Source organism: Taeniopygia guttata, chromosome 3, assembly GCF_048771995.1.
Source record: "Taeniopygia guttata chromosome 3, bTaeGut7.mat, whole genome shotgun sequence".
Lineage (NCBI taxonomy): Eukaryota > Metazoa > Chordata > Aves > Passeriformes > Estrildidae > Taeniopygia > Taeniopygia guttata.
In genome coordinates, this window is record NC_133027.1 from 46,288,225 (window position 1) to 46,313,663 (window position 25,439).

General features: G+C 40.0%; 1 long non-coding RNA gene across 2 annotated transcripts; it reads right to left on the bottom strand.

The window, feature by feature from the left end:
* Nucleotides 1–766: 766 nt before the first annotated feature.
* On the bottom strand, nt 767–24,550 carry LOC140683689 (uncharacterized). Of its 2 annotated transcripts, XR_012055011.1 has the most exons (3): nt 24,409–24,550; nt 21,831–23,234; nt 767–1,459 (listed from the first exon to the last, which is right to left on the bottom strand). It is a non-coding gene; the product is annotated as an uncharacterized lncRNA (long non-coding RNA). The 2 variants fall into 2 exon arrangements; XR_012055010.1 differs by lacking the exon at nt 767–1,459 and having other exon boundaries at nt 20,040–23,234.
* Nucleotides 24,551–25,439: the final 889 nt, after the last annotated feature.

Below are 25,439 nucleotides of genomic sequence, written 5' to 3' on the forward strand. Positions count from 1 at the left end.
TTTCCATGTAACTAAAGCCATACTTAGAAATGTATTTTTCACAGCTAAGAATGTCATCATAACTTCAATTTTGCCTTAAAAATAATGATGAGATTTGACTTTTTCTATGCTTTTATTTCTTCAGGATTATAAACAGCGATTTAAAAAATTTCTCTTTGCTATTGAGATGTGTCAAAGAATTTAAAAGAATTTCAAAATTTTGCCATTGAAAGCAAAATTCTTACACTGTCAGGCAACCCTTGTTTTAGATATAAAGACTGAGTTTTTATTTTGCAAATTATTCATGTAAGAGAAAGCATAAAAAAGCCCAACTCAGTTATATTCAGACTCAGTTTAACAAGGCACTGTGCACCCTGAACTAGTATAAAAGCTGATCCAATTACGAGAAGGGGGTTGTACTACAGGAGGGCTCCAGAGGTCCCTTCCAACCCAAATTATTCTATGTTGCTAAAATAAAATATTTTAACTTGACAATTTCTATTTTTTCAAGACTTATGTGAATTTAGACTTCTTCCAGATATGGACAATTAAAAAAAAAAATCTCAACTAGGCTCAGAGTTCATTAATCTTTTCATTATTATCAGTTACAATAAATAAATCTGCTACCTTCAGCTGGAGGGCTAGAAAATAGTTAAATATTACAACAAGACCTCTTAGTATCACTTTAAGAAGAGTGAACAAATTCTGAAGAGGAATCTTCACAAGCCGTTTTGCTAATTCACTTACTGTGTAAGAAGGCATAACAGAACCAGCAAGACGTCTTGGATCATATCATAGCCAAGCTTTATTCTGTAGCAGCTTCAATACACTAACAAAAACCTTACATCTTTATTGCTCAAAACCATTGCGCTGCAGCGAACTGAAATTGCCTGGTGCTTTAAACATACTTGCATGGAGAAATTTCCGTAATATGAGTTTCTCACTTGATATTATCAATCAATGGAACATTTAAGAATACAAAAAGAGGAGAAGCGTGGCAGAGCAGGTTGAGGTGGGCTCCCCAGTACAGAGCTGAGGTCTCCCTTTTGCCCACACTTAGGGAATGCACCATTGCACGTATACAGTCCCCAGAGGAGTCAAGCAGGAGACAAGTCTTATTTTTTCCAGAATCCATGAATAAGTGGAAATTGTTTGTTTTGTTAAGCTTCAATCAATCTTCCAAACCTATTTCTTTTAGCATGGCTCCTGTGGGTTTTCAGGAGCTAGAACTATCCCACCTGTGACTGAGAGTGACCTAGAGTGACTGTTTCTGTGTCTCAGGCACAAGGAGTTGTTATCAGAAGATGAAAGGACAAAAATTGCAATGACATTTACTGATTACATGGCCTCATCACTTTTCTTTTGAATGTACGTTCAATGCTACCCCAAGATGTCATCTAGGGTCAGTGTCTACGATTCCTTTTGGTCCACATGACTTCTCCATTCATTTGCTCTCCTATGGGTTAAAGTTCTGTCTTGTCTACAAATACAGAACCAGAGGAGGAGAAAAAAAAACAGTTCTCCAGACAGGATAGGAGAAGTTGTTTTCCCATCCTGTAAACATGGAAACCTGAGAGAAATTTGTACCAGACCAGGATTAAGTTTACAGCATCAAAATTCCACAAAAGTCCTAACACCTAATGTTTACTGTTGGACATTTGTTATCTCTTGAAAAACACTGGTTAAAAAACCCGACACCAATACTTTTAAACTTCATCTCCCTAATCCCTAATTATAAAATGTGATTATCAAAGAACAAAGAATTTGCCCTACTGTCTTTATAATGTACAATTTACATACTACCCCATCGTCCCAGTACACTAATTTTTAAAGGGCACTAAAATATGATAATAACAAGTATTATGCTTGCTGATGTATTATGAAATGTATCCCATTAGTCACTTTATATCTGAAAGGCAGAAAAAATTTCAGCCTAGCAACAGAAAAGCTTTTAGGATTAAAAAAATATTTGGCAGGCAGTAGGCATGTTAAACTATGCCAGGAGGAACCCAATTGTAGGTTTCTAGAGACAACAGGAGCATAAATAAGTTGCCATCCATGTCGCCCACTACAGAGCTGGAAGAAAATTCAAAGCTTTGTCACCTGAAGGAGCTGAAGAAAAGGACAGCCTGGTGGCAGTCATGGCCTGGTTCTGGGATCCTTGGGAGGAGCTGCTGCCCTCCAAAGCCACAGAGAGAAACAAGGCAGCAGATAATCCAGCTCACCTGAGCCCCACTGCGCCATGATCCTGCTTGTCATGTGGGCCACAACAAAGATACCTCACTTCCTTAGCTTAGAAGAACTGACCCACTAACAAAAATGCTCAATTAATGATGGTGCTGATGAGACAGATTGAGAGATTCTTGCTAATGTTCTTTTTTCCCTCCTACATAGGAAAATAGTTAGTGCTAGAGATTTTACTGGAAAGCAGAGCAAGCAGAACAATTTTGGACACAAAGCAAGCCAGGCAGAGGGCAAGAATTTTTCCTGCTCTTTATTTATATCAATAACTACATAGAAAAGTTTGGGGCTTTTTTGCTGTGATCTCTAACTTATTCTGGAGCAGGAATGTCCTTGATTGGCCAGGCAAAGGCTTTTCCCATGAGAAATGTGTTTTAATCACACAAAAAATTTCATTCAATCCTTTTTTGCTTGGACAAGGAGCTCTTTCAGCAGAAGAGGAGCATGCAACCAGCAAAACTCCATGTATAGCTTAAGACTGACCTGCTAAAGAGAAATTCATTTCCCAGGTGTGTCCAAGCTCAAGACCAAGCAGTTCAGAAGGAAGGCAGGGAACTTCTACAGGCTTAATTGAAGATGAGGATATTCAAAGCAGGACACATACCTCAGCCACACAGTGCTATATTCCCTAAAGTCATCATAAAAGGTGATAGAAAAATTGCTTTCTCCACTTTTGAAGGAACACTGCTTTCATGTCTGAACCCAGCAAGTAAAATAAGCAAAATGAATATCAACTGGAAGGATATAAACCTGTTAGAGAGCATCCAGAGGAAGACCACCAAGACTATTAGAGGAATGGAGCATTCTCCTGTGAGGAAAGGCTAGAAGAATTGGGATTTTTTCATCCTGGAAAAAAGAAGGCTTTGGGATGACCCAGTTGTGACTTTCCATCACCTAAAAGAAGCCTACAGGAAATATGGAGAGAGACTCTTTACTAGAGAATGTAGTGACAGGATAAGGGGGATTGGCTTTTAACTGAAGAGAATAAATTTAGGTTAGGTATTAGGAAGAAATTCTTTATTGTGAGGGTGGTGAGACACTGGAACAGGTTGCCCAGAGAAGCTGTGGATACCCCATTCCTCAAAGTATTCAAGGACAGGTTGGAAGGAGCTGGAAGCAATTTGGTCTAGTGGAAGGTGCCCCTGCCCACAGCAGGGAGGTTGGAACTAAATGATCTTTAAGGTCCCTTCCAACCCAAACCATTCTGTGGACCTGTGATTCCATCGAATAAGCATAATGAATGAATGTCACCCTCAGTCCTGGGGAGAGCTGGCCTATTCAAGGACACTCTTTCTGCTTCACACTGCAGGCCAGCAGAAAGAGGAAGGAGGCCTGAGAAAGGACAAGCTACACCTGCAGGAGTCAATGTTCCTGCTCTCAGTGGGAGAGGAAGGTGTTTGCCTTATTTCACTGGCAGTGAGTGACAGTATTTGTGCCAAATCTTTGGAAAAGGCTCTATGCTGCACAAGAGGGCAGCAGGGTTACTGAACTGAGTGTTTCACAACACTGACAAACAAAGAAACACTGTCTGTGCCCCTTGCAACCTGGCTCCCAAATGCCAAGCACAAGTGGCCTGGTGGCACCCCCATGAAGGATACCAGTGAACAAAACAGCACTGGGCAGGGGGAAATGGTCTGCTGTTTGTTATCTGAGAAGCCTTCAGATGCTTCTTTACTTGTTCCCACTTAACAGAGAGTGTGCTGGAACTGATAAACCTCTGCCTGGAGTGAAACCCTTCCCACCTTCTATGTTAAACAGAACCCACTTTACTCTAGTTTGGAGACAAGTCGTAAGCAGTAATTTGAGGACACCTAAAATGGCTGTGCACTTTCCTTCTGTTCAGCCCAGTCTTTGTGTTCTCTATCATGAATTAGGTAGGGCAAACACAGGCAGACAAAACACAGGCTGAAACCTGCCATCAGAGCTCGGCCCCATCACACAACCAGTGCCCGAGGCAGGAATTCGATCATGAGAGAGCTAATAATAACAACACACAGCAAAGAGCAGAGTACCTTGCTGCTGTTGCTGAAAGCATGAAAAATACCATCTTAATTTAGAGACTTATTATGGCATATTATGGCAGGGCATGCCGACAAACGTGGAGCAAGCTAGAAGTGCTATGCTATGGTATGTACTCTTATTGCAATAATAATAATGATAATAATAGTAATAAAAATACCTGATGAAAATACAGTAAAAAAAAAAAAAAAAAAAAAAGAAAGGAAATCTGCTGTTTATTCAATAATAAAGATGAAAACTATGACATCCACAAAATACTCTCTCTTTATAGTGGGCAAAAAAATAAACTAAAATAAGCCAAGTAACTTTTCTGCTTCTGAAAGCCTGTTAAATGCCCCCTTAGCCTGAAGAATATTTCACACAAATTATTCTGATCTTTTTCAGATTTGTTTTTCATCATTGTTAATATATCCATTTTGTAAAATTTTATTTTTAAAACCAGTAAAGCTCACACTCAAAGAAACCCAGGAACTTCAAAGCCTGGTGGCATTTCATGGCTTTCATTTTACCTAGATTTGAGAAAAAACTTTAAAACTCTTAAGACATTGCTGTGAGCTTAGGATGCAGTGCTTGCATACATGTCAAAGGCAGCAGCACAGGTGCAGGACCTCTCAGTTTGCTAGGCTGCCTTCTTGTGCTGCTCCAGCTGGGGAAGCAGAGGGGCACTGAAGATCTGCTGCTGGGTTGAAGTAGGATCTCAGCTTCAGCCAGCCTGAAATTCCTTGCTTCTCCCTACCCTTGGGTCTCAGCAAACCAGGAACAGGACAGGTGGAGAAACTTAGGCATACCATGGGGCTCCTGTCCTTGGACATCCCTCAAGGCCATCACTGGTACTCTGCACTAGGGCTCCCCAGTGCCATGCTGGATTCAGGCTGTTCTTTGCTTTTTTCATAGGATCTCCTATAAAGCCACTGTAGTACAGGAGCAGGCTGCACCACCACCAGCACTGTCTGAGCTTTCCACATGCACCCTGGGAGGTGACCTGCATTTCATTTAACAGCAGCTTATAATTATCTGGGGTTTCTTAGTAAAATACTAGAGAAATCCTAAATTCGGTTGGAAAAAGATCAGCCTTTTCTGTTTGCAGTTACTTGCTGAAGAGATTATTCTCAGGAGTTATAAACCATTCTCCAGCAAGGAAGGAGTGTTTGGGATTTCCAGCATTAATGCTCCTAAGAAATCATTTGGCTGTCACTAACGTTATGTAAATAGATGGTTCATGTTTATATTCTACCAAATGCATTTACAAGAAAAAGGCTGACTAATTCAGAGGTCAGCTTCTAATTCAAGGTTAGTGCTCAACAGTTTTTTAACCCTGCCAAATAAAACCACTAAAGGCTAAATTAAAACCATGTGCTCTAACTTACCTTTATGTAGTTACTGATATAAAGAGGGTGGAAGCAATTTTGCTGTCAAATTTAATGCCTCTGTCTAAGGAGTGAAGTAAAACATCCTACAGGAGCTTTTGCACAAGGACACACATCAAGGGTGCCTGACCTAGAACGTGTGAAGTGCTTGAGTACGTGAAAGCCACATTTCAGTGCTACCTGTCACTGTTATAGACAAGAAGCTCTATTTCCTAGGAATACATTGAAATAAATAGCAATTCAATGAACAAATCATCTTGCTACAGGGAAAAAAAAATATCAGCATGAAGACATTTGACCCATACTATATGGTAATATTGGAGATGGTTGCCAAATTTCTGAAAACTACCAGCTTCTAAAGTTTGTACCAGCATTGTATTCTCCCTTCTAGCCATTTATTTATTACTGCTTAAATGTTATACAGTCTTTGAAATTTCACTTAAAACTGAAATGAAAACTAAACTCCACTCCTTTTCATTAGATTCTCTGGTGTAAATAAAACTTTAAATTCATCTATCACTTAAAAACATTTTGCCTGGAGAGAGTGGGAGTGCTCACCTGCGGACTTGAGCAGAAAGTCAGTGATGCTGTTCAACTTCTGCCAGACTACAAGTAGGGTGCGATGTTTCTGTTCAGCCCCATGAACATGCTCCCAAATGGTTCAAGGACTGAGGTCTGGCTGGCCCCATCTCTAAGTCCCTCTGTGTCTAAGAAATGTTTGGCCCAGGACTGTGACTGTGCGTCAGGGTGACAAAAACCCAAGCAGATGTAGTGCTTGTTGAGCAGTGGGACTGAGGTATGCAGGCAACTCCCATGCAGAGCCAGCCTGGTCGGGAGCTTCCCAGCTCCTTGGCTTCTGAGCTATGGACTCTGCTTGGGGTTATGTAACCTCCCTCACAGGTCCCAAACAACACTTCTGATGCTTATAGTTGCAGAAGAAAACCTTTGGTTTATGAATGGAGAATTCAGCTGTGTGGCATTCATCTGCTGAGCCAGTCAGCTCAGAAAGGTTTCTTTCTGGCAAAATTATTGTGGTTATCTGACTTTGAAGTATAAAATGCAAGTTGGATTATGAAATAAATAAAAAATGTTTTCACTTCATGGCCTCAGTAAAAACAATCACTTAGATTGTATTAAGGAAGTTTGCATCTGTTCCACGGCATCAAAAATGTCACCTGTCCAAGAGCTCAAGTTTCCCACAAAGTCCAGTTGTTATAAAACACTTACAAAGCTCAGTGGCCCAATGCATACCACAGACTACAGGTGCTGAAGGAAATACAAATCACAGCCAACTGTAGAATGTGTCTCCAATTCAGTGAAGGCCAGGAAATAAAGAACATCCATTTATTTAACTGCACTGGGCATATGGTGGCTGAATGCAGGGCTGGGTTTGCAGTGCTGGCAGCCTGCTTCCACCTGGGTTAGGAGGACTCCTCTGCAGGAGGGCTCCTTGCACAGGCAGTGCAAGGGTGGATGTGTCAAATGATTCTCCCAGGTACTGGGTATTTGTGTTACCTGGAGATACATCCTGCTCCAAATAGAAATAACAGGGATGGCTCCAGGTTCAAGGCACTAGCTCAGACACTGAAGTGACACCACAGCCTGAAAATGACTGAATCTGTTCAGAGCAAAACAAAGCTCTCACAACTACTGTGAAAAGTGCTAAGTATTCACCCTCTCAAAATGATTTCTCAAATGCTGAACCTCATGTTTCTGCTGAAGTCTCTCTTATTTCCCAAACCTTCGTCTCACTTCAGGCTTTATGTTCACATTGTACCTTTAAACCCAATGAATCCTAAATTTCTTTGCTAAACTGAACTATCACTGAATGTAAAAAGATCCACTATGTGCCCAGACTAGATGTGGTGACACCACAAGAACTGCTGCTACGGTCGTCTCATATGCAATTTTTTTTTCTCTAAAAATGGTGATCACATGCTTTTATTGTAGGCTCAGTACTGTCTGTAGGTCAACCACAGTGTCCAGGGGTGGGACCCAGCACTGAAGGGGAATAATCAGAGGATTTATTATCTAACATTGAGAATATATAACTTTAATAACTCTCATTGCATCTGTACCCAGATTCTGACCATGACTATAGTGGTAACATGACTTCCATGATGCAGGATATGCTGACTGAAAAGAAAGAGCTTTAGGTTTTTGGATTAAGTGGAGAAACGGTTTTGAGTGGATCAGCCAAGATAGCAATAATTGTTATGAGGCTTAACGTAGCTTGTGCAGAAAATATTTCTCAATTGCTTATGGTGGATTGTCAGATGTAAGAGCAGGCAAATTGAGCAGATTGTGAAAATAATCTTAGCATAGCTTCCAACAACAGAAGTTAAACTTTTCTGTTGCTAAGAAATGTGAAATTACAAAAAGCACTAATACCAGTTGTTCAGTACCAACAAAAGCATAAAATATTGTTAGCTGCAGTTATTCATTATACATTATCTGATTAAAAGAACTTGGTAAGTAGCATTTTCCAAGGCTTGCCCTTAGATAAAATTATGTTTTGGCAGAAAAGGTGTTCTGTATTGACATATATTGCATACTGAGAAAACAGTTTTTAAAACTTTACTGAAGAGAGCATATTTTTCCTGCTGCTCACTAAAGACTCACAGCATATTAAAACACTTCCAAAGGTTTTTCATTATTTGAAAACATTTCCAAAGGTTTTTCATTATTTGAACAGGGACCATCTCTTATTTGTCTGAGCAATTTCAATATGGTAATGCAGCAGTGATAGAATTTTTTTTTAAAAAATAAAACAATAAACAAGATTACAACCAAATTATTTGTATTTCAATACTATCCTTAGCTGTAGATGCCAGTAGTGACTCTGGGAGTTGCTACTTTCTAAAAATTTAATGAAAATGAGAATGAATGATTGCTGCCAGGTAACTTGAAATCATATATATTGCATACATCCATAATAGATGATCATTTAATCTTCATTTAATCGTGAAGGTTATGCTTAGCTTTCAATCATTTAGGGTGTTTAATTATCTCTCCAAATGTCAGAATTACCAACCTTTGTCAAACTTCAATTTATAGCAGTGATAAGGCAAGCCTTCACATGGCAGTTTATCTCTTTATACCCTAAAGTTGAAAGATTTTAAAATGTTTTCCAGCTAATAGGAGTTATTTTTGTACAGTAGTTAAGAATTGCTCAATTGTAATTTTAAAAATTCCTTAGGGATGAGTTAGATGGTGATGAAGGAAAGACATTTTTGGTGACTGAATATTCCTTATCTTCATCTCACACTATGCTAAAAGTTTGACTGCTCTAATTTTCAAGCTATCTAATCTTTTATGTGCTAAAGCATATGAAATCATGCATTATTAGAAGTATGAATTACAAGAAGAGTTCATTTATTTGGTGTTCTATATACTCTTTATCTAAAATGCATTATATGGTTAAATTTTCTTTCATTTGGTAATATTCATTAAGTCTCAAACTCTTCTTTCAGAGAATAAAATTGTTTCAACCTGATTGAGAAATTTTATCTAGGGAGAGAAAAGAGTTACTTTCTTAAAAAATCCACAATAATCAGTAAAAGTTTTGATGCTTGAATTGGATGCTTGATGCTTGAATCCTGTGTATAAGGGATGTTCTTTACTGGGAGATCCATTCAAGAGGCCTCAGGAGTCTCCCAATGGAAAACAGTCACATATTCTTCCTTCAGAAATGTGAGTTTTTCAATTTCTTAGAACATGTGAAAGGTGTTATATTCCTTTCATTGTTGCATCTGAGGCTGTGACTATTTTCTTCATATACACATAGCTGGAAAGAGTGCGGAAATCTATTGAAGGCGAACTCTATTTAATGTTGAGCTTTCAATTTAAATTATTTTCATTGTAGAAGTAAAGAATTTTATCACTTAATTTTTTTTGTAAATATATGATTATAGCACTAAGATAATGCATATAATTTTACCAATAAAGTGAACCTTATCAGAGTGGAATGCCACAGTGGAGAGAAGGGGACATTTTCACCTTGAAGAAAATCAGACAATACTTGAAAGGCAAAATAGAATTTCCCTGAAATGTCCTTTAAAATAATGTTCCTAATTCCTCCCTGAAATGGTGGCCTACCTGCCCAAGAATGCTACTTTCAGGACAGATGATTTGTTCTACAATGAAAACACAGTGTGAGCCTGCACTTGTGCTTTTTAGTTTAGTCCTAGGACTTGGGGATTTATTTTTTGTTTTCAAGTGTCACTAAATCTTTCTTCCTGCCCCTCTGCTGCAAGATTAATTATTTTCTGTACAAGGGCCCTTCTTTCAAAGTCCTCCATTATTCTGTTTTGACCATACTGGGGAACTTATCCAAGTCAACAGAAAGACAGCCTTTATCTCAGAGAGGCTGTTCATGAAGTGGATGGTTTCATATATTGCTGGGAGAGAATTGCCTTAACATCACTTATTCACACTGCTGTGCCAGGTGCATCCACTTACATGGCTCAAAATGCTGCTACCACCACATCCTCTGCTGCCAAGACCATTATGTGCTCCGAGAGATGGAGCAAGAGGCAGGACTTAGATCTCTGCTGGGAAGCGGAGGGAGAGAGACCGATCTTTATGTCTCAAAAGAAAAAAAAATCTGCTATAGGAAGCCTTTTAACTCGCTGTGGCTCTGCTACTGTGAGCGCTTCGAAAGAAGATGGGGAGGAAAATAGCAGGAGTTTAGAACAAGATTCTGCTCTGCATCACTGCCCCAAGATACTGTAAAGAGGACAAAGGGAAACTGGGATATAAATAGAGAATGACATTTTCCTTGCATTGTCCACAATGAATACATTTGTACATGAACAAAATCGTTGGAACGAGTCAACATGCATGCCTGATGCTGAAGAAAAGCTTGTTTGTGCTCAGTACATTGAAGACATTGTTCGAAAATAGTTCATCCTTTTGTAAATATTGCCTCGGCATTGGTGCTAGGGTCGCTGTTGCTTTGCGCTATCAGCTGAATAAGTGTCAGTCATGCACATGCTGCTGCGAGAAATTTTAATACGGGCACCAGATTTAAAAGCAGAAAAATATCCTCTTAAGGACTGCCCCCTTCATTTGTAGTTAATACTCCCTGCTTTACCCTTAGTCTTCTTTCTTCAAAACTTACACAATTTTCTCACAACTAAAGGGTGTTTCATACATGTCACCAGGAAGTAAAACTTGCCCTATCCCTCAGGCACTGCTAATGTGCGTACAGAAAGCAGATTTCCCTTTCTGACAAAACCCTGGTAGGAGGAAACCTTGCCTTTGCTTTTCATCTGCAGTGAAACAACTACAGCAGACACAGGCAATGCTCCCTCCTTGTGTTAAGTGGCTGAGGTCAGCTGAGTGGCGCCACGATGGAAATCTTGGCTCTTCAGTTTGTTTGCTGTTTTCTGGAAAGATATTTACGTGGCAACAACCCTTTTCTTTTCTCCAGAAGTTTTGAGAATCCAGCAAAACAAATTCTTGTACCACATGTAAAACCAAATCTATGAAATTAATACAGTATGTTCTGCATCCTGTGAAAGCTTTCTTGTATCCCTGAGCAGAAGGCAAATATGATGAACAAGATACATCTGTATTCATCCCCATACCCAGATTTTTTGGCAAGATAAACCAAAATCTGAAACTACAAAATATGTATGACCCTCCAGCATCTCACACTATCCCTATGATAAAGTCAAATAGATGAGGGGAAAGTGAACTAGTGACTTGGGAAAAAGAAGAAGAAAATCAATGGAAAAGCTGAAAATTATACCTTGAAAAAATTCTATGGTGTCCAGGCAATTTTAAAAATGTTTCTCTGCCCTAAATAAGGTATAGTTCAATTTCAAAGATGTGGTAGAAGCTATTCTGTCAGGCTTACACAGTGTCTGAATATAATGATGCCACACATCCTGAAGATTACTATACTCTGCCACTCTGTGCTTTTATCTCTATGGCCATGCCCCAGGGTTAAAAAGGTTCAAATCCTCCAGGCCTCCAGATATTTTGCAGGTGGAAGAGGGAGTTTCATTAGGCTGACAGAAAAGGGACATCACATGTGTTTTTCTTGCAGCCTAGTTAAGTTATACTGTGCTCACCCACCTTCACCTGGGCAAAAGAGCGAGACACCCAATCTGCTCCTGGCTGGTAGGACAGGGTTGAGGGAACACAAGTCCTGCTGTGCTGCTTGGAGACAGTGGGCAGCTTCTGAGAGAGCCCTCTGGGAAGGATGGTGGAGTTGCTCGGAAGCAGGGGAGACTGGAACCAAGTACTCTTTAAGGTCCTCTTCAACCTGCCCCACTCCATGATTCCATGATACGTGATCACCCCAGGAATCCCATTTTCCAGGTGCTTTAGTTTAACAACTGCTTTTATGCATTTGAACTCTGCCTGCATTTATGGCACAGAAGATGTACTGTTCTGGCAATTCCCAGTTCAAATAGACTTGTCCTGTTACCACTTTGATTACAGCTGTGGTGGGTTTTTGCTATGTTATTGCTTTTTGTTTTTTGACATGTTATTACAATAATAAAGTTTTCACATTGTGCTGTCTCCTGAAAAAAGGGTAAAATAACCTATAGATCAAGGATGAATGTCCAAAGATTGTACTAATTAATTAATGGAAAATTTACTTCATGTCTTGTAATAATGATTTCCTACAAATTACTCCAACATATGTCACTTAAGGCTTTCTGATAAATACCTTAATTAAAGAAATTTTTATGTTTTCTAATTCAGGTCTGCCATCCAGTAGCAGTTTGGAGATTATGAAATACTAGATAATTGCCTGCAAAACTGTTGCACCTATTTGTTAGTCTAGAAGTAGTATCACAGTGCACCCCAAACTAAAACATGCATGTGCTTTCACACGAGTCAACTAACAATGGTAAAAAGTATATAATTGAAAAAAATAAAGGCAGGCCGCTAAAATTCATGGTTTGGTCTTCATTATTACTATTACTTAAATAATTTGTGGCTACTGCACCAGGGGATAAATGGATTTTTTTTTTTTTTTTCCAGATTGGTTCTGTAAGTTTTGGAACTAAAATGTTGAGAAGACTGCTCAAAACCAGCTACACTAGCCAAATTGCTTTTGTTTGAGCTCTGGACACCTTGAGCTCTCATTTCAGTGTAGGTCTCTGCACATTTTCCAGCACTGAAATGGGTCTAGGATTCCATCCTTCTCTCAATGGTTCAAAAATAATAAGAAAACCTAGGGGTGAAAGCAAAATCCTTTTGCAGTTAAATTATGTTGACTAGAAATGTGAATTTAAATCAGAACTAGAATCCATTTCTGTAGCAATCACTGCAGTGATTGGCTTTTGTATATGGTAGAATTTAGCAGACTTTTTGAGTAAAATTTGTAAATTTTATTCAAAAAAATTCGAGTTTAAAAGTTCCTTCAGTACAGCAGAAAACAGAAGATCAAGAAGTTGCCATTGTAGAAGTGAGGACCAATTACTCATCATGGACTGAGTAATCAAGGAGACAGTATATATCTATCTTAAGTAGGTATAGCTTGCCTCCCTAATTGCATTTTGCAGTGGGTATAGAGCCTCAACCTTCTTCTGTAATTCTGATAAGCAGAATAGAATTTTATCCATATCTTCATAGGACAGAATGATAGCAAAAATATTGCAATACAATGGAGTTATTTCAAAATACTGCTTCTCTCAGTATTGGGTGATTCCTTGATAACCATAAATGTAAATATTCAGGAGAAAGTAGTGTCAACAAAGGAACATCCTATCCTATGCCCTGGGAGTGATTTAAAGTAAGACATTTTATTAATAGGATTCCAGCAGTAGCCTATACAACGTTTCACCACTGTCTTTAGATGACACTCTGACATCACAAATACAATATATTATTAATTATAATTTGCTTTTAGCATCCAGGTGTCCCACTTCAGACCAGGGACCTTTCCTCTAGGCACTGTAAAAATTCATTAAAAATGTGTCTTGAAAGATTAAGATGAGTATCTGGCTACATCTTGGCCTTGATTGCAAAAGAGCACTGTCAAGCATCTTAATAACGTATTTACTGATGTTCAACTAGATGCTAGAGAACAAAATTGATCACCACACTTAAAAATATTTGCTGCTGCCTTACAGCAGTGAAAAATGTTACTATTCATCATGCATATGGCAGAACCCTTGGCTTAACACCAGTTCCTGCAATCACCCTCCACACCTTGTGGAGGAGCTGCCAAGTGCATCCAACCCTGCTTCTCCTCAGCTACAGTTTTCCATGTGTCCTTGAGCAGCTGTGACAGGGAAGGCTGTTGAAGTCTGACAACAAAAGCCCCCCAAAAAACTATGCCCTCCCTGTCCATCTACAGGTTAACAGATGGAATGATCTCTCTTGCTTGTCAATAATTTTTAGCATGACATTGAACAACTGCTTTACCTTTATATAGTAGATTTGATCAACGAGGATAAAAGAGGGGAAGAGGGGTGCAAATGGGAGTCAAACTATGATCAGACTATTCTGCATACTCACCTTCATCAACCCTTATCACGTTACCAGTAGTGCCATAGCTATCTCCTCTTACGTTGATTTTTTTTCCTTTTGGCTTTTCTGAAGGTGGGGAAAAAGCGTGTGAAGCAAACTGTTGTTTTCCTTTAGTGCAGTAGGTATTCTTTGTTTGTCTGATATTGGCTTTCTAGCATTTATTTTGCAATGTTTTTTAAACACATGTGTTGCCATGCCTATGTGCTGAGGGCAGACAAACCAAAGAAACATGTGCAACACTTAGAAAGTAGTAAAGTTTCACACAGCACCGTGAGATTTTTTTTTAATTTTTTTTTTTTTTTTTAGATTTTGTTCCCTGTCCCTTTCTTTGCAATTCCTTATGTTTTGCATGCTTTTTTAACCACTGCCAAGTTGTGCGTTGATGTTTTTGTGGCAGCATTTATTGGAGCCCCACAAAGCTGCTCTGGAGGGGTAGGAGCCAGCCAAGACCCCTGTGTGTATTACAGGGCATTTATCCACAGCAAGGCTCATCTGCTATTTTCTTGCTCAGTCACTCCGTTTTACAGCCACATCCCTCATGCTCTCCTCATGCTCACAGTAATCTATGCATTTTCATTCTTGCCCCTTCACAGAACATTTCTGAGCATGCTGGTGAAGGGGCTCTGCTACTGGACTATCACCACAAAAAGTGATCATTTGCTTCTGACCTTTGCTTCCTCTTTTTTGCATGATGTTTGTCCACGTGAGAAGTTGTCTCTTTGCCTATGCAGCTTAAGGTTTTTGAGACCCTCTGGTAAAATATGTAAATTGTCTTTCTTTAATACCAGATCTCCCCTCCGCACAGAGGGACTTGTGAGGTGTTGCCTCCCTTTGCAAAAGCTGCCTGCCTCTTCTCCTGTATCATACTGGTTTTCTTCAAAATACTTTTTTGATATAGTTAATAGTGGTTATTTATATATATATATATATGTATGTATGTAACCAGCCAGCTAGATGTTCTTTTCTGATATCTCTATTTGGGCATAACTTCAGGTTTTTAAAGGATGCTTTTTAACTTGTAGCAACCCTGACCAAGTTGGTTAGCTATGTTCACATTCTTTTTAAGACTTTATAAAACCTCCAAGATATGATTAGCCCTGGGCTGGAATAGAAGTGAAGTGTGAAAGTCTTGGAGAAGTAAATTGCAGGATTTAGAGACTCTTATAACTATGGTCTTCTCAGCTATATGCTGAAGACTCCAAGAAAATCCATATTTTACTGTCTCTGTGAGTGAGCTTCTCTGTGAATCCTTTCGATGGAGGTGAAATGGCAAAAAAAATTAAGTTTTGTTCTGGGTTTCTTTATTTCTGGGTGGGCAAACTTGGTCCTTGAATCCAAGCACAAGAGCAGTCACCTCAACTAAGATCTTAGAAGTAATGAAAATTTAACAGGAGGAAAAATTGGGATGGCCCATCAAAAACTTGGATGGAAGAATGTGTGGGTTAAAACGGGTAAACAGAAGAAAAGAAAAACACTACAAAGCTTTCCTAATAACAGATTATGGCACACTAGCCAGACACAAAAACGCACCAAACCCTACTTTCTACATCAAGGAAGTGAGTTGACCTAATCTGGCTGGACTTCAGGAAAACATTTGTTAGTATGCTACTTGAAAAAAAAATAAACTAAGATAGCAGTTGCTAAATTAACTCTTAATATGAATAAAAGCTTGCAAAGTGGTTTGTAAGGGAAAGTCTCAAGGTAGCGGAAAGTATATAGTGAATTTCCTTAAGGAATTATCTCAGACAGATCTTATTAGTTATTTTCACTGACAACTTTAAATTTGGAATGATCAACTGAGGATACAAAGCTGGGGTACTGCCTGCACAAAGTGGGGCTGGAATACTGTATAACAATGGGCATGAAAGTCATTTTACATTATGAGCTTGACTCAGTACCCTGGAACTCTGCCTATACCAAACTTAGGAAAAGTTCTTCAGTATGGTATTTTCACTATAAAGACAAACCAAGTGGTCAAATTTCTTAGTAGTTCTGCAGGCACGGAATAAAATATTTAAAATAAAATTGCTATATAAAAATTCTAAAATACAAATGTCATGTACTCAGTTCCAAGGGAAGGCAAAAAAACCAAAAAATCAAAAAAACCCCTAATTTTGATTGCTTAATTAGAGACAGTCATAATGGTAGCTATCTTCCACAAACACGACAAAAATCCTCCAGATTCTTCTATTAAAAGAAGCAAAAAAGAAAATTCTTATTTTTAGATGTTATTCAAGAGTGCCACACAAGCCTTGTACATCCGTTCCTCCTTCAATTTCACAAGCATCACCCGTAAACTGGAGATTAACCTACAAGATTAACAGAAACCATATAATGAGACACTAAGTCCATCTCCTCTGTTGTGCCTATAAAAATATTTCAGAATTTGGTTGCTTGCTCCCACAGCTGTCAAATGAAGCCAGTGCAGGACAACGAGTCAGAAGTGCTGTACAAATTCTGGAAGGCTTACCTGAACTAACACACTGTGATGTGCTGAAGGTAACCTAATCCTGGACACAGCTCTGTTTCATGAGCCAAGCTAGCTCACCTGCAGTGCCCTGTGCTGTATCATGTGTGTGCGCCAGCTCACGTCCATAGTCGTGCAAAGTGCAGAGATTTCCAAACAAATCTGGACATGCCAGGAAATTCAGGGGAAGCCCGTGGCTTGTATGAAAAAAACCTTTTGACACCCTTGTCATGCAATACCAGTATGATAGTGCACAGGTCAAGGTCACAAGCTAGGAATGAAGAATGTTTGCTGTCATCCATAAAAAAAAGGTTAAGTTGGATGTTTCGGTCAATCCTTAAGACTTTTAAGATGTCGAAAGCAGATAGCTTTAATATAAAAATAAATATCTTAAAAATCAAAATATTAGTTGCTTTGTATCTAGGAGGCATTGGAAGGTATTAACAGCACCATAAGAGGCAGTAGCAACATCTCATCTGGATCACTGTGCTTACTTCTAACCCCGCAGATTAAAAAAGATTTACTGGAAGTGGAGGTAAAAAGGAGGGTTAGAAGAACAGTCAGTGAAAAGCACCCTTCTCTGTGATAGGTACAGCACAGCTGGTTTGGCTGAAAGCAGGCTGAGCAGGTTTTGGCAGTAAACTGAAAAACCCAGGAGAGGACACATGGAAACGGACTTTATACCAGGTGAGAGAAATGCTCTTTAAACTGAAGTTTAAGACCTTGCAGAATGTGAGAAGTTTAACTGGTCATGATACATATGATCTGAAATCTTTAACCATGAAGAGGAACAGATAAACAGAGGCAAGCTGATGGCAGGGGTAGCTTCAAGATGGAGTCCAGTGTCTCTGCATGTGAAGTTGAAGAGTGCAACACGGCTGCCTGCGACAGAGAGGATTAGCCCCACAGTAGAGGAGGTCTTCTCCAGTCCTGCCCACTTTGTCAAGGACAAAGCTGGCTATGAAAGTTCTGATTTTCAAAACACTTATCAAATTTACCCACTTGTCACCGGCCAGTTTATCACCACCCACTATCTTATACTCATAGTGTTACACAAGAGTGTAAATTAATGTGGAGTGCAATACTCCTAATTATTACAGTTGGAGCAAATGGGGCCATGCATATGCAAATATCTAATTAGTCACATTGTGGTTGTCTGTCTGTGGAAATACCCTGTGTGACTATGAAATCATACAGCCTGCTTTGGCTTATACAATGATGTGTGTTGCTGCGAGTCTTGCATAAGGAGAATTAGTCCTGTTTTAATAATACTGTACCATTCCGCTCAATTCTGAGCCCTTAATCTTGCATCACAGTGCAACACTGTAACAGCAACACATAATTGCCTATTTTTCCAATTTTCTATTTTGTTAAATGCTAATTCCTGACCTCTGCTGAATGTGTACAGTGGCCTATCTTGACACAATATTAGATTAATCTTAACTGAAAAGAGTTTCAGTGCAGCTGTAATAGAAAAAAGAATATGACTTCACCTACCCAGGAATTTCGGGTTTCAGTCTCCTTTTCTCAGAAGAATGTTATTGTTTCACTATGACACATTTGTAGTTTCATGAGTTCTGTTTGTTTTAGCCTGAGATGACCCGGCCTTATTAGTTCCTTCTATACCCTCCAGTTTTGGTGGGGTCCCAAGGGCCTCCTTAGTGGTATTGCAAAAGGAAATCCCCATAAACCACATAAATCCCTAAAAAAAGCTGATGGCACAACTGAGAATCTCTGTTCGGGCAGGCAGCGTCCTCCCCTTGCGCAGCGCTGCCACGGGTGTCGATCACAGCCCTGCAGAGACAGAGGACAGCACAGCAGCCTGCAGGTTCTGCTTGCTCTCCAAGACTGAAAGGCCACCCTCACCCAGAGCACTTTTTCTGTATTTCCTCAATTTTAAGATACCTCTTTGCTGTGATTTCCAGGGCAACATCATCACTGTGGTGCTTCTGTAATTTACAGATAAAGGATGACAGAAATGTGGTTTGGAGGACTGGGTACGATATAGGGTTGTGTTCACTAAGGCTGGCACGATACCTGCCTTTCTGCTCAATTTGTAGGGTTACCTGGTTTCTGAATTATCACTACTTTGTTTTGAGGAGCATCAGCAATGGATTGATAAATAAATGTGCTTCTGTGATTTTATAAATACCTCTACCTTTTCTCCAGAATACAATAATTCCTTATCTTACTGCCTATACACAGCAATTTAGATTCCTCCCAATTATTAAGTAATTTTATGGTTAATGTCACCTCCTTCCTCCTCTCCCTAAATGCAGACATGTATATTCTTACATACATACGCATACCTCATCAAAATTATTTCAGCATAAGCATGAATACCACGAACCAAAAGTTTGGCATCCCTGCTACAGTGAAAGATGACTGCCACCTATGGGTAAGAGCTCATGTTAACATATTTAGATAAATTTTAATATTATTCTTTTTAGTTAATTCAGTTTGTAATTATCTATCAGAACAGAGTTCTGATTCATTTGCATATATTTTCTCAACAACAATCACTGAAAATCATCCTCTGAAAGTTAGGTATTAAACCAACTCCCTTATGAAGGAGCATCAGCTTTACGATGAATAAAAAAATGGGGTACGACGTTCTTATTTTTCTTATTATGAATAAAGACTACATTGAAGTGCTCTAATTCCCTATGCAAAGAAAAATGACTTATTGCTATGCAGGTAAGTACAATATGTTAGATAAAGCTGTATTTAATTACGACTATAATTTTAAAGTTAGCCATCTCAAGGTTTTAATATTTTGCTTGCTGTTTCTTTTACTAAATACATACAACTAGCTTAGCTGTGCAGTTCCATGAAAATGTGTGTATAATCAGCATGTCATAGTAATTTTCTTTTCAAAATTTTTCATTTTTCATAGCAAAATGAATGCTATATGGGGGAAGGGAGGCAGTAGAAAAATATATGTCCCGATTACGTAAGCCTCAATTTTTCTGATAATCAATCTGCACAGCATTTACCTAGAAAACTCAAAAGAAAGTAAAGACTGGAAAGGAAAATTTATCATATCAAAAATAGTTTTTTCTGATTCAGTTTTCAGGTACATAAAAGCAAACAGCCTGATAATTCTGTATATCTGACTACCAAAGAGAAAAGCGCTTAATTACAGCTGCTATACTGTGGTAAGCTGCATTAAAATGGACATTACAATCTCTTTCTCAGAAATACCATACATAAAAATTGCTGGAAGTCTAGCAAATTAATGCACATATTTCAGTTTGGGAAAAAATCTTTTTGCTTCAGTAAACAGGTAGCCATAATATTTCTCCCTTTCGGGGCTGGGATATAGTATTTCTGAAGGAAGAGAGAAAAACGTAACAAAAGAGTAAATTATATTAAAAGAGAGAGCAACAAATACAAACAAAGAATAAGTCCAATACTGATTTTTTTTTAAATCTCCCTTTTAAAGTTATCTTAGTCCTGCGCCTTCTCAAGTATTGTACTTTGCTAAATATGATAATTGGCCTATCTACAAAACCCCAAATCAGTATTACACTAGTGCTTATCTCCTTCATTTTCACTACATAAAATTAATACTAAACCTATATTATAAACATACAAAATACTGTAAAAGTGGTTAGTAAATGTTGCTCAAATATCTGAGGTTCACACATCACCATTTCATGCTTGCTTTCTAATGGCATCGGTACCCTTTATAATCTACATAATTCAGACGCCTGCGGTAAAATCTTTGTGCTTCATAGAAAAAAAAAATCTTCTAGGTAAAGTCACTGCTCCACAGTACTATATTAATGATGTATTTTCCTGACGTATTTTAGGTCAAAAATAGCATTCTTCAATTTACTTCCTTGTGTCCACTTTGGCTACCGAATCAAACTGTCACCGGTCCAGTAACATTCCCCTGTATTTTCAAACCATGGTTTAAACTTAAACCACTCAGTCTCCTTTGATGGGAACTTCATATCAGACAGAAATTACTCCTTAGCACATTTGATGAATCCAGCTTAAAATAAAACACCATGACTGCACGAACATCTGTGACAAATGACTTGCCTCAGTCATCCTGCTCTTTTTTATTTAATCTCCCACTGAGTACAACTTCATAGGTACACTATTTTTTAGTGCAGACCTCCTCCCACCAACCTACTGCTTGCAAAAGGAATTAAAAAAAAATATTTTCCATGTGTTATACCAAAATCTGAACAGATTATATTTTAACCTTCCAAAATAACTAGAAGTAGGAAAATGGAAATAAACAAATAAGCTAGTACCTCAAATTTACAAAAGCAACAAAGGTAAAGAAATGTAGAAATGCAATAAAGCAGTGTTAAATTAAAAGATCTGCTAATGGAATATGAAACAAACTCTCCTTTCCTGGTGACACATTGCTGAGTTACGACCTGCATATCCTACAAGTAAAAACGAAGAGAAAATATTTTTAATCAGTATGACAAATTTTGAGATATTCCTGTTTCAGTCTCTTTAAAACCAAGGCCATCTTAAAAGACAGGCTATTCAACAAGATCTACATGATATTGGAAAACCCAGAAAGGTTTTTCCTGATTTTTTGCCGCCAATGATGTCTGTGTTTTACAGAGGGGAAAAAAAAAATCCACAAATCAGGCAGCATTCTTAATTCTCTGAAATGCTTGCTGTTAATTTTATACCCTTACAGAATGACGAGTAAAATTCCACTTTCCAGGTAAAGAAATACAGAACATCGTATCATAGCTTTTAAAAATGATACTTTCAGTTCTATAGAGATGTCTCATCAATTTCACTTGAATGCTGCTTATACTGTATAACACAGATTTTACTTTAAATAATAGTACTTAATGCCCATATGGATTTTTTGTTACCTAATAGCTTTGATAGATTGGTCATGGATTTTTTTACTGTGCTATGTCTTTTTTCAGTACTTAGTTATATGCCTGCATTCTCCAACAGACATTCAAAATACTACTGCATTCTGATCTATTCCACTGTTTTGACACTGAAGTGCATTCAGATACTCATAATGAATGTCCTTATAGAGGCAAGTAAACAAAAAAAAAAAAAAAAAAAAAAAAAAAAAGAAAACAGAAAACCCCAAAAAAAACAGGTTACCTTCTGATGTTCTGGAATGAATGGGATTTATTCTAATGGGAGAAAACCTTTTGTTCATAATAACTTAGTTTGTAGCTGAGAAAGAGAGCAACACCCCTGGAATCACCTCACTGAAAATTCCAGAAATGCAAGGAACTTTACAAAAAGTCCGCAGTTACCTTGTATTGAAAGTAACCATGCAGAGCTGACAGCTATTACCAGTAGCAAGGACTTGCATAACGAGGACTTGGAGGAAGGCTTAGTACTATCCATGCTGGAGTGATTTAAAGAGAATGAAGGCACGTATTTCTTTATGATGCATTATGTAACAACAGTGAGGGCAATGTGAGGCATTCAAAAAACTGCAAGACCCACACTTGGTCTCATTCTTGTTATTTATCAGACAAATATTTAATAGTTCTTCTAGCAGAAGGCTTATGAAACACCAAGCATAGGAATGTTAACCGGTATAAATTCGTTTGAAATGTTTTAGGTGACGTAGTCTATGTTTTGTACATCTTTAGGAAAATGTAATAGACCCTATAATTCATCTGCTTCAAACTTCTGCAATACATGCAATCTCAGATAAAAATGTCAAAATCAGTGATAGCTGGACCTTCTGGTTCGCATTAGTGAAGAGAAAACTGCTGTTGAGCTGACACATTGATAGATTACGAGTTCTGCTGGAGAATAGCTAAAAATGGTGATTCAATCTTGTCGCTACTAAGTAAGAAGAATAACAGAAGTGGTGATGATACTCATGATATCATGTCTTTTATCAACTCCTAAAGGGCATTGGTGCATCGAACACATTCTCTTCCTGAGAGCTTCTGGTTCCAAAAAAATTCCTGTGTAAGTAAATGAAACTAAATGGGCCTATTAAAAACCAGGATCACTTTGTGCCCTAAATTTATTTAAACATTGATATAAATAGCAGATTGTAAAAAGACTTTTTTTTCTTGGGGGGGGGTCCTCTCTCTTTCTCTCTCACTGTTTTTTTTTTTTTTTTTTTTACAGTAGAGATGCTGGTCTTGTAATGACGAAATGGAGAGCTAGGAGGATTATGAAACACAAGTAACATGAAGGGCAAATCTGACTGAAAGAGAGGGAGAATATTATTCCAATTATTTAAAACTTCACTGTGTTTCTTTACTAACTTAAATCAATACAGGTCCCCTGAAATCTATATGGTGATACAGATGCATCCAAGATGCATGTAAGATAATGCGGATCATCATCTTCTGTTAGGACAGTAAATAAAAACACTTGCATAATCATCTTTTCTGAACAGCTCCCAAATCTTTAGTTATGCAAAACAGAACTTCTAAATCAGGCACCTTAAGTGCTACTGCTATTCTACCCCTGGTCCTCTGTTATCTGAAACTTATGTGGTCGTTAATGCTGAAGTGAAGTCAGGTTTAAACACTGACTTCTGTTCCTCAGTGCTTCATACTTCCCTGTGCTGCTGCAAATCACCATGGAAAGCTCAAGATGGAGGGAATAGGGCCTGGGTGGCTTTTGCCTTCCTCCCACAAAGATCACAAAATGCTCCCGGCGCTTGCTTCCGACACATCCAAGGAGTTCTGCAACAACAGAAGGGGAAACAGGGCTTCACAGTCCTCCTCTTTCACTGACAGGAAAAACAGGTAAGGAAAAGGAGGAAACAGAAACATGGGGGAGGACGGGGGTAACGATTTCAATTTAGAGGCTCCCCTTTTCTAAAGGGAAAGAAACCTTGACACAAACTTCATCACATCACAGAGACGTAGACAGGTAGGCACCTCAGATTTCTGATAACTCGGTGGGTTTGTTTCAGGGAAAGATTAAGCATTCATTTGATTTTTAGTTTTACATTTGCTGGGCCCTCTACAGAAGAATTTGCAGCTTCTCCTGCAATAATTAATGTTTCATGTTGCATAGGAATTTCTGATTACATAAAAAAACCCCTCTCCAACAAAACTGTGACTTAAGCTGTGTTCTTAATTTGATGACGAATGGAGAAGAAAAGCAGCAAGGCAGAAAGTTTATCACCCTACACTGAAATATCGGGAGAACCAGAAACTGAAATCAAATTTAAAAAAGCAAAAATGTCTCAGCCTTGTTCCATGTTTTTCCTGCAATTCTTACACATTCATTTGCCTTTTGAGTATGCAGGCTGACATCGATATTCAGGCAACGAATTAACACACTGTAGATACGGGAAAGAATTAAGTCAGAAATATTTGTGGAGTGTGAAGCAGTAAACAGTAACCAAGAAGAAATGTTTTACGTAATGCTATCATGGCTTGACAGCAAAGTAGATTTATACCGTGTTCTTTCAAGCTAGTAAGCTTGGTAACAAGTGAAATGGGTTAAATTTTCTGAGTTTGGAATGCAACTGATTTATGTTTGTTCCACAGTGCTACGCAGCTCTTAAATGTACGAGCTCCTGCGGATGAAAGTCTGCTTTTAGGACAGGCCCCGCAGTGACAGGCTGCGGCACGGCAGGGAGAAGCCCAGGTAATTCTGGCGGGGCAGCGGCTGGCGATGCAGGACGCAGCAGGTACCCAGCCATCCAGCCAGCCCGCCTTACGTAAGGACTTCATTTTCGTTCGGCTACATCTCGCCGCCGCGCGAGGCACGGGAGAGGCTATTCCATCTCCCCGTGCAGCCCCATCCCCTGTGCCAGGCCCAATGACCGCATCCTCGCACGTTTTAATTTTTTAATTTTTTTTTTTTCCTCCTCTCCAAACAGCACATCTACATAGTGGCATTTACCTATTCGCTCGCGCCGTGGCTGCCACGCAACCTATCTGTGCGGCCGGCTGGCACAGCCCGCGGTCACCGGAGCGATGCCGAAGAGGAAACTCCCGGTCCCTCTCCGGGTGAGGGGCGCGCTGCGGGCCGGCTCCGGGCGGGCCGCTCTCCCTCCTCGGCGGCGGCGGGCGTGCTCCGCTCTGCGGCCAGCGGCGGGCAGAGTCCATTGCAGCTCGGCGGCTCCGCGTCCGGAGTCCAGGGGCTCCGGCAGCCAGCGGGGGCACCCGGCCCCCGCTCCCCTAAACACCGCTGGCCAGGTGCGTTTATTTCTCATCCCGTCCTCTTCCCACAAATCCACCGTCTGCGGCCGCCGAGCCCCAGCAGCAGCCCGGCCAGCCCCCGAGTCACCACCGATCGCTCTCCCCTCTCTCTCTCTCTCTCTCTTTCCCTCTCATTTCAAGCTCTCCCCGAGGAGGAAAGAGCACGGCGGGGCCGCTCGTCCTGCATTTCACCGCGCGGGAGACGCCGCCGCCGCCGGAGCGCTTAAAACAAAGCGGAGAACAGTCACTTTCCACACTGCTCCCTTCCCTCCCCGCGCCGAGTAACGCGGCTGGAGAGGGGAGCTCTCCTAGCAGGGATGAAAACCAAGGGGGGGGCGAAGGCAGGAGAACCCACCCACCCAGCCCGGAGCCCCCCGGCTGCTCCCCGTTCCCGGCGCATCCCGGCGCACCTGACAGCCCGCCGCGCGCGCTGTATTTCCCTCCCTTAGCGACAGGGGAGGCGCGCGCCGGCCGCGGCCCCGCCATTGGCGGAGCGCGGCGTCGCGGCGCGGCCATTGGCTGCGGCGGTGGCCAATGGGGCGCGCTGTATCCGGGAGGCAGCGGCTGCGGAGCTATTTAAATCCTGCCCGGTGATGTCAGCGCGGGCGGCGCGGGGGGAGCGCCGGGCGCGCCGGGCTGGGAGCGCCGCCGCCCCGTCAGTCAGGCCGCGTTAGGAGCAGCGCGGCCGCCGCCCCCTCCGCGGGGAGCGGAGCAGAGCGGGAGGGGCCCGGC